The sequence below is a fragment of the Sturnira hondurensis genome, unplaced genomic scaffold (assembly GCF_014824575.4).
Source record: "Sturnira hondurensis isolate 20B ecotype Veracruz unplaced genomic scaffold, ASM1482457v3 Scaffold0014384, whole genome shotgun sequence".
NCBI classification, from domain to species: domain Eukaryota; kingdom Metazoa; phylum Chordata; class Mammalia; order Chiroptera; family Phyllostomidae; genus Sturnira; species Sturnira hondurensis.
Genome location: NW_028087015.1, coordinates 6126300 through 6134945, shown reverse-complemented (window position 1 = coordinate 6134945; position 8646 = coordinate 6126300). Strand labels below are relative to the sequence as shown.

The 8646-nt window shown below is 41.7% G+C and overlaps 1 pseudogene; it reads right to left on the bottom strand.

Moving 5' to 3' along the window:
- Positions 1-3594: 3594 nt before the first annotated feature.
- On the bottom strand, positions 3595-4454 carry LOC118998840 (60S ribosomal protein L5-like; annotated as a pseudogene).
- Between the last annotated feature and the right edge of the window lie 4192 nt (positions 4455-8646).

Genomic DNA, 8646 nt, shown 5'->3' with positions numbered 1-8646 from the left:
TTAAAAGACAAATACAGACTGGACAAAGCATTTGCAAGACTGTAGATGTGACTGACAAAGGGTCAATATTCTTACTACATAAACGTGGACTAAGGACATCGTCTGGGAATTTACAAACGAGAAATGACCAATTATTGTACTAAAGCATTTCCTCCAACCTTACTAGTAACTAAAGAATACAGGCAGTATCAGGACACCTCTTTCCATCTGCGAGATAAGGTAAAACCAGAGTTCTCCTGCAGGAGAGTCACTTGATACTTTCCTACCTTGCCCTTGGCAATGCAAAATGAAGCCATCTTCCTGGTGGTAAATTACCTTCCTGGAAGGTGAATTGTCAATATGTATTCAAAGGTTTAAATATATGACCTGCAGAAATTTGTCCCAGAGAAACACTTAGACAAGTGTGTAAAGATGCAGGTACAACCAAATTGGAAGAGCCTACATGTTGAACAACAGAGGATTAATGAAGTGAGCGAAACTATTACAATACATCCATATTATTATGCTGCCATTAATTGGTAAAATTGATATTTATTAATTGGAATGGAAAGATATTCACAACATATTATGGAAAAAAGCAGGCCACAGAAAAGTATGGCTAAGTTTTTGAAAATCATTTGTATATACTGTATACACATGTTTATATGTATTTATATACATACTTACGTAGATATGTACATACACAGGAACATGTATGTTTACATCTGTATAATAACCATGATTTATGTCCTTCTCAGAATTGTCTTCATGTGAAAGGATTCATTGAGCTTAGCTTTCTGATAATAAATATGAGGATTTTGCTCAAATAGGCTTATAAAGTTTTAAAAAGCAAAGGTTTAATTGAGCCAACAGAGGTTTGGACGTACGGAAGAGTAGACGAGAGGATTTGAAAGAGAACTTTTACTAATGCTTTCATGATTAATGGTGAACGCACTAATTGTTTTTCCTTGCCAGAGATGAGGCTAGGTTTTCAGACTTAAATGATAGTGAATTTAAAATGTGGGTACGTACATATTCACATAGGAATGGAGAGGTTGGATTCTATTAAATCTCATGTCCTCCATGATTTAGGTATACTGCATTACAAGCATATACAGGCAACCCTTTACACACACTTAATTGGATCTTGCAGAATTGTTGTAAATTGGAAGTTGATTGTACAATTTCAAATATATGGAAGAGGAAAAATCAATGGGAATGTGAAGTATAATTTAACAGTAGGTGAGGAAAAAATGCCTTAATACCCTCTTAGCCACTGTTTCCTTTTCCTCAGCTTCAGTTACCTGCAGTCAACCACAGCCTGAAAATATGAAATGGAAATTTCCATAAATAAACAATTCATTAGTTTTCAATTGCGTTCCAGTCTGAGCAGTGTGATGAAATCGCAGGAGTCCCCCTCTGTCCTGTCCAGAACTCGAATCACGTCCGCGCTCCTGCCGCTTAGTCACTGAGTAGCCGTCTTAGTTATGGGACTGACTTGCAGGACTGCATGCTTGTGTTCCAGTCACCCTTGTTTTACTTAACAATGGCCCCAAAGTGCAAGAGCAGTGATGCGGACAATTTGGATATGCCAAAGAGAAGCTGCAAAGTGCTTGTTACCTATTGTCCAAAAGTCAGTGACAGCCTAACGCCAGGTCCCAATGCCTATGTCGCTGGCCTCCCTTCCTCTCTCATCACATAAGCGTTTTCTCATCTCCGCTCATCAAAGGAAGAAGGGTGAGCACAGGCAACTAGATGTTTTGAGAAAGACCACACTCACCTAAGTTTTATTACAGAATATTATTATAACTGTTCCCCTTTATTTTTAGTTATTGTTCACTTCTCAGTGTGCCTAATGGATACATTAGACAATATCACAGGTATGTATGTGTGTGTAGGAAAAGAACATCATATATTTAAGGTCCAGTGTTATCTGTGGTTTCAGGCACCAAGGGGGGGGGGGTCTTTGCATGTATCCCAGAGGATAAGGGGACTACTCTGTAAGGAAGTTTAAAAATAAGAATCCTTGTTTTAATACTATAGAAATTAGTTGAGGGGAATAGTTTAAAATTACTAAAGTTGAACATAATAAATCAAATTAGCATTAATGTGTGTGATTATGTGATTGAGAAAAGATGGACTGAAAGACTAGCTGTCTTTTCAAGACTATTGGTAGTAGAATCAATTAGGGTCCATTATTAACTGTATTAACAGAATATTAGCCTTTACGAGCTCCTAAAAATATGAGGTTGTTATAATAGACTGTGGTCCCTTATCAACATATGTAACTTGAAAGCTTATAAACCAGCTCCCTTTCCAGAACTAAAGTAGATTAGACGATCAATTAATGGCTAAAATGTTATTATATCTCTTTTTAATATTTCTTGTCAAAAACTTAAATATTCCTGATTCAACTTGTGTTTCTATTTGAGTAATATAATTTGATCATAATTGGTTTCATTTCGATTGTCTTTACATTTTGGGTACTTATTATCTTTTCTCTGACCCCCTGGGAATGCTAAGTACCAATTTTTGCTCTTTAGCAAGTCAGCGAGGAGCTTCCCACTGAGTGCCTTAATTATTGTTAATTGAATATTGTAAATGGCTTTTCAGGATCGCCATCTTGGCAAGGCACCTAGCATTTTTCTCAGGAAAAGTTAAAAACACCAAGAATCCCTTCTACCCTTTTCTATACAGTCCTCAAGTCAAGCATCAGCAGTAACTGGTTTCTATTAAAATTAGTCTCTTCTTTTTTAAATGCCGTATCACATATATACGTCATATGGCTCTCAGAACATGGTGGCCACTCAATGAATATTAAAGGACAGCTGTGCTTTTAAACAGACTGACCCCCAGGTCCAGTCTGAGAGGGAACATCCCGTTTCGCTTCCTGAGCTCCCACAGTGCAGTTCCTCCAGCAAGGCTGGCCTGGTACTGCGGGGCAGGGCCCTTCCATTGTTGCGCACCAGGACCAAGCTTTCTAGGACTGTTTGCTATTCCATAATTCAAAGAAGAAGAAAAAAGTAAATAAAGAGCTTTAAAAGATCTGAGAATGTCAGAAATGCCACAGGCAAAAAAAACTGGAGAGTGGAAAAATCACTGAGCCAGCCCTCCTGTGTACTTCTTGCCTTATAATGCATGATAAAAAAGAAATGAGAAATTTATTATCTGTTTTTTCAGCTTTCAAACTATGTCTCCAATCTTTTCCTTTTTACTGAATGTATTGGGGTGACACTGGTTAACAAAATTACACAGGTTTCAGGCACACAATTCCATCCACATCACCTGTGCACTGTGTGATGCGTTCACTGCTCCACGTCGAGCATTTCCATGGTTCCAATTTTGGAGGACACCTGAGGCTGAAGTGTCAATGGAATGAAGTTGTGTTGGAAGTTGGTTTCAGCTACATAAAATCTGGCCTTTTTAATTATTTATCTTGTTTGATCAATAAAATCTCAACCACTGTTATGAAACCAGGACCAGAAGAAGCCTCAGGACATAACCTAGGGTCTCCTTTCTCATCATGGTGGCTCCATAAATTATTTTTCTACCTGCCTGGTCAAGTTTATTATTGTCTTTATGTGAAAAATCTCCATAGAAAATTGTGGTGTTGTTTTATGAACTCTCAGCAGCCAGTTCCTGAGTCCTGAGGAAGGTTGTCTTCTTCTGAGCAGTCTTCCTTTTGGGCAAGAGGCATTTTGGGATGGTTCTACCTCTTCTTTTTCACTTATTTCTTAGGCTTCTTCTCTTAAATTGCCTTGTAAAGCAGCATAAGCTTTCTTACACATCTCCCCCATCATGCCCACAGTTACATTGTTCTTTATGTATCAAGAAATTTGTTTCTTGTGAGCATAATCTTGCTCCATTAGGAAACACACATGATCTGCAATGTTCTGACCCATGATGTGCTTCCCATGTAAATCTGCATTGAATTCCTTGCTTTCTGAACCAAAACCAGGGAATCATTGGGCATTGTCAGGGAGAGACAGGCCTCTATCCACCGCTCCCTTCAGGGCCCGCAAAGCTGTATTTCCAAATAGCAGGTGAAGCCCTGCATCCAAAGAGCAGGTGAAGGCACCAGGTTGACCATCAGTGCTTTCCCCACTGCATTCATCTCCAGTCACCTGCACTTGGTGTTCACAGATCTTGTCCATGCCAAACTTATTGAGAAGACTGTGGGCCAGCATCAGACCAGCATGATTAGCATGATTTGTCAGGCCAACCTTCACACCATACTTTGGGAGTTCATGAGCATAAGCTACATAAACTATTATATCTCCTTCTATACAAGCATAAGGAATCTGGCAAATGATGTTTTTATTGGTTACACAAACTGTTGTCCTGTATTTGGGTGTGTTGTACTTATTTGGGTTACCAAGTGTTTCTGGGCATAGTAATCAATTTTACCCTGTGGTGGTTTTCTAAATGTCACTGCAGAAGTAGGCCTTATTCTGGACAACTTTAACCAACTCCATCCTATGGAGCTCCTGAGCCCACAACTCACCGTAGACCTGCAGGCCCAGCACAGCTCCGGGTGGTGTGGGAGGAGCAAGGGCTTCCATAAGTTATTTTAAAAAGGGAGGGGAATCTGTTTATTTGGAGGTAGAGGTTTCCACAGGCTTGGCTAGTAACCTGCTCAAATATAAATGACATTTTCTGCTAGGGCTTTTCCCTGAACTTGCCATTTGGCTTCAAGTTCAGATACAAATTCAAGGCCCACTTTTAGCAATTTTCCAAGGTTGAATGTTACACACTACATGCTGATAATTTTGCCCTGGCCTTTTGATTTTTTTAGAAACAGGAGAACAGAAATTTGCCTACTTTTCTCAATTATTTGATCCTTGTATATCGGGTCTAGATTGTAAGTCACCTCAAATGTTTTGTGACAAGATAGGTCAGACTGAATAAATGATTGAATACATAGAATAATAAAGCATTCCCTCAAGCTATAGTTTAAAAGCGCTTGGCTAGTTCTGAAGAACAGCCGGTTTTCATCACGTGTTAACAGAGACAGCAAAGCCTGCCCAGGCCCCAGCCCTTTCTGACGAGAAATGCCCTGATCATGTTGTTTTACCCCCCATCCTTCATTTGCTCGGAGGAATTGGATCAGTGGCGGTCTTCTGACCCGAGGGCAACCATGGCACTGGCTGGATGATGGTCTATATTGTGACCTGGCACCAACAGATGACCTGGTTCAATCAGATTGAGTCTCCTGAGAAGTTAAAGTGTAGCTAGAATGGACTAGTTAGTATGAGGAAGCTGAAACTGAGTCTTCATTGGGGGGAGGCAGAGAGAAGACCATAGTACTAGATCCAAGCTAGTTATGAGACAGGACATACTATGATGAGGTCAAGAAACTGGTCAGGAGAGAAAAGAGGACCAGTCAGGCGGCTTGCAGACACAGCCGGGGAGCACAGCCGGGGAGCACAGCCGGACCCAGAGCTGCGCTTTTCCTAGGAGCTTCTGCGTCTGCTTCTAGTCCACGTGCACCCTGCTGGTAAACCTCCCATTTTTCCAGGAAAACTTGACAGAACCTTTGTTGTTTGTGGCCAAGAGTCTCAACATGTGTCAGGCACTTTTTTTTCTTCCTGTGTTCACTCAGTTACAAAGTTTATACTTGATTACTTTGGGCTTTTCCATTTTTCCAATAAGTTTAAAATTATTGTCTCATAGAAAGACATCTGAGAGCAGAATTTCAACAGAAACTAAACAGAAACAGTTTATTATTGTTCCCATTTACTTGTCTTCAAATAAATACTGTATTTTAAAATCCTAAATATTTATGGAAGGAGAGTTCCTAACTTCCTCCAATGACTTGCTTAATTTTCTCACAAAGAGTCGATGGAACTCATCTGCCATGAGGCCTCACTATCTGACATTTGCACATACTGGGGTTTTCTCCTCTTTCTTCTAGTTGCTCTGGGTAGCACATCTGGCTTTTCCACTTGACTTCTGTCTGAGACTTGCACCCTGGCTCTGCTCAATCCATTCCTGGGTGAGTGGTTTCCTTCCCTAGGGCCCAGTTTCCTACACGAGGGGCCTGTTTCTCTGCAGGGAACAGGAGTGGCCTATCGGCCTGTTTCTATATGTGAGGAAGCCAAGCATTTTTTAACCGTAAACATGGTCAAACAGACATACATTGCTATGGAAAGATCCAGAACTTCTGGTCATTCCACAGTCTACAAGGGAAGACTGGCGATGGACTTGATGGAGATGTAGATCCTACAGGATGGAGGACCTGCCGTGTAAGCCACTGTCCTTCATTCAGCTGAACCACCTCAAACTTGACGAAATAGGTAATGCTCCTCATTTTCATTACTTTTGTGTTCTTTGGGCCTAGACTATCGGCCACATATAGTCCCTAACTTTAACTAATTCATGAATTTTTCAGTGTCTAGTTTCTTTTGGGGTCACCTTAACAACAACAGGGATGATACAGAAAATCAAATCAGTTGTGTGCATCATCCAATTCACACTGAAAATATCAGAAGGAGTTTTCAATCTGAATATGCATGGATGTTGCAAGAAAAGTAACTGAGTCATGGTCTCATACAGGTCGGCTGTGGTTGATTCCCAGTCAGTGGTGGCTAGGTTTGCCACATATTCTTTCACGGCAGAGCCTGCTTATTCTTAACCTTATGAACTTTTAACACCTCCTCCCCTGAGAAGCGTCTCCCGTACTTGCTGTGGGAGAGCCCTGGCAGTGTAAGGGTTCTCATGCATGGACAGCACGCCCCCTTCCCAGACCTCCCTCCTCTCTGTGTCCCAGAATGCTTTCATTCTACAGCTGGATGTCCTTCTTTCCGGTCCAGCCCCCAAGGCCCAGATTAAGTCTCCCCTTTTTTCTGAATTCTTCTCTGGCTTTCCCAGTTTCTCTGTTCTCTAATTCTTCTGAACATTTACAACAGGGGTGTCAAACTCATTTTCACCCCAGGCCACGTCAGCTTCACAGTTGCCTTTGGGCTGAAATAATTTTAAGACTGTATAAATGTAACCACTTTTTAACTGTTAAGGAGTTGAAATTACATTTGGCCCTTTGAAGGCAACCGTGAGGTTGATGTAGCCCCGAAGAAAGTGAGTTTGCCATCCCTGATTTACAGTTTTCGCCATTCACATCATCTGAACGTTTTAGTATATACTGCAATTATACCTCCTGCTGTTTAGCTGGTAAGTGCCTGAACCACACCACAAACTTTGACACGGATCTGGGACCATGGCCTTTACGGTGACTTTATGCTGCACGCATCTCGTCTGAGCATCGTCCTGATACCAAATATGTATGTGTAGGTTGATCCACTTCAACTGTTTTCTTTGCACAGGATGAAGCACAGTCACCATTATTTCTTCTGCAAGGAAAGCTAGATGGGTACAAACCTTTGAATTACTCTATAAAATGACTTTTATTCCCCCAGGAACTGCCATGGCAGGAGGGCAGGCTGGAGAGAGAGGGCAGCTTCCCAATTAATTCCTCATACACTTGCTTCATTAAGTTGTTCTAAGGGAATGCTCAGATGCTCTGCCATACTATATTCAAGCCTAAGTATAAAATCCCGTTCAAAAGTGAAGCCTAAATGACAGTTTAAATTATCCTTCTGAGAGTGGACAATCGAGCGATAACCGTAGTAGGATCAACCATTGTCACTGCCGTGGTGTCATCATTGTTCCCCTTCTCCCTAAGTCACAGGGATGAAAGAGCAGTCCCAATTTAAAAGTGGCCTATAAATATTGGAGTTGAACTGTTCCTAAAAAACATTTTTATTCTCAATTTTTACATAGTCTGGGTGTCAAAGACACAAAACGACTTTTACCATGCGCTTCAATAGCTCCATGACTTTTGACAATTAACACTACTCTGGCATTTGCTCAGAATCAGTAGGTTTGAGCTTGGAAAGCAAGTCCTGTAAAGCCTGGCTAATTTCCCCTAAGCCCCAGGACTGGAAATAGATTGCTGCCACCAGGGTTTTCACATGACTCAACTCCTCTCCAAGCTCTCTCTGCCGAAGCAAAGCACTTAGCATACAATCCAGTCAATCCCTTCAAAGGAGATTATGAATGGGAATGGGCTTTGTAAGTGTTCCCTTCTCTGTGGAAGCTTAGGTCTAACAGCAGTGATCAGAAAATAGCATAGACAGTTGCTGTCACTGAGCCAGCCCATTGGACTCTAGGACAAAGGACATTCCAAAGCTTCAGCTTCTTAATGGGGAAAGGGAGACAGACATTCCACCCAGTGGCCCTGGAGGCAGAGCAGAGGGTCTGAACAAGTCACTGAAACCAGCTGCAGGATGAGGAGAATGGGAAAGGAGGGGCAGGGCAGTAGCCACATTCAGTGAGGAAGAGAGCAGATGCTGAAGACCCAGAGGCAGGAAGCACAAGATCTGAGCTGGATTGGCCACTGTAGCTCTGCCCCTGGGAAATCTCATTTGAAGCCTTGTAGCACCACTGGCCCTGGGGGCACATCTGCCATTGTTAAGAGAGCACAGTTCAGATACCCAGACACCTGAAACTGAAAAATACAGTCAACTTTAAAAACGGAGTAAGAGGCCTTGAATTCATGTTCCATGTAGTGAGGTGCTGAAGCTGATTCTTGAGGGCCAACATCTCTCTTTTTTCCCAACACGTTCGGGGATGTCAGGTTGATGCCTTGAAACTGGCTGTTACTGGAGTCTT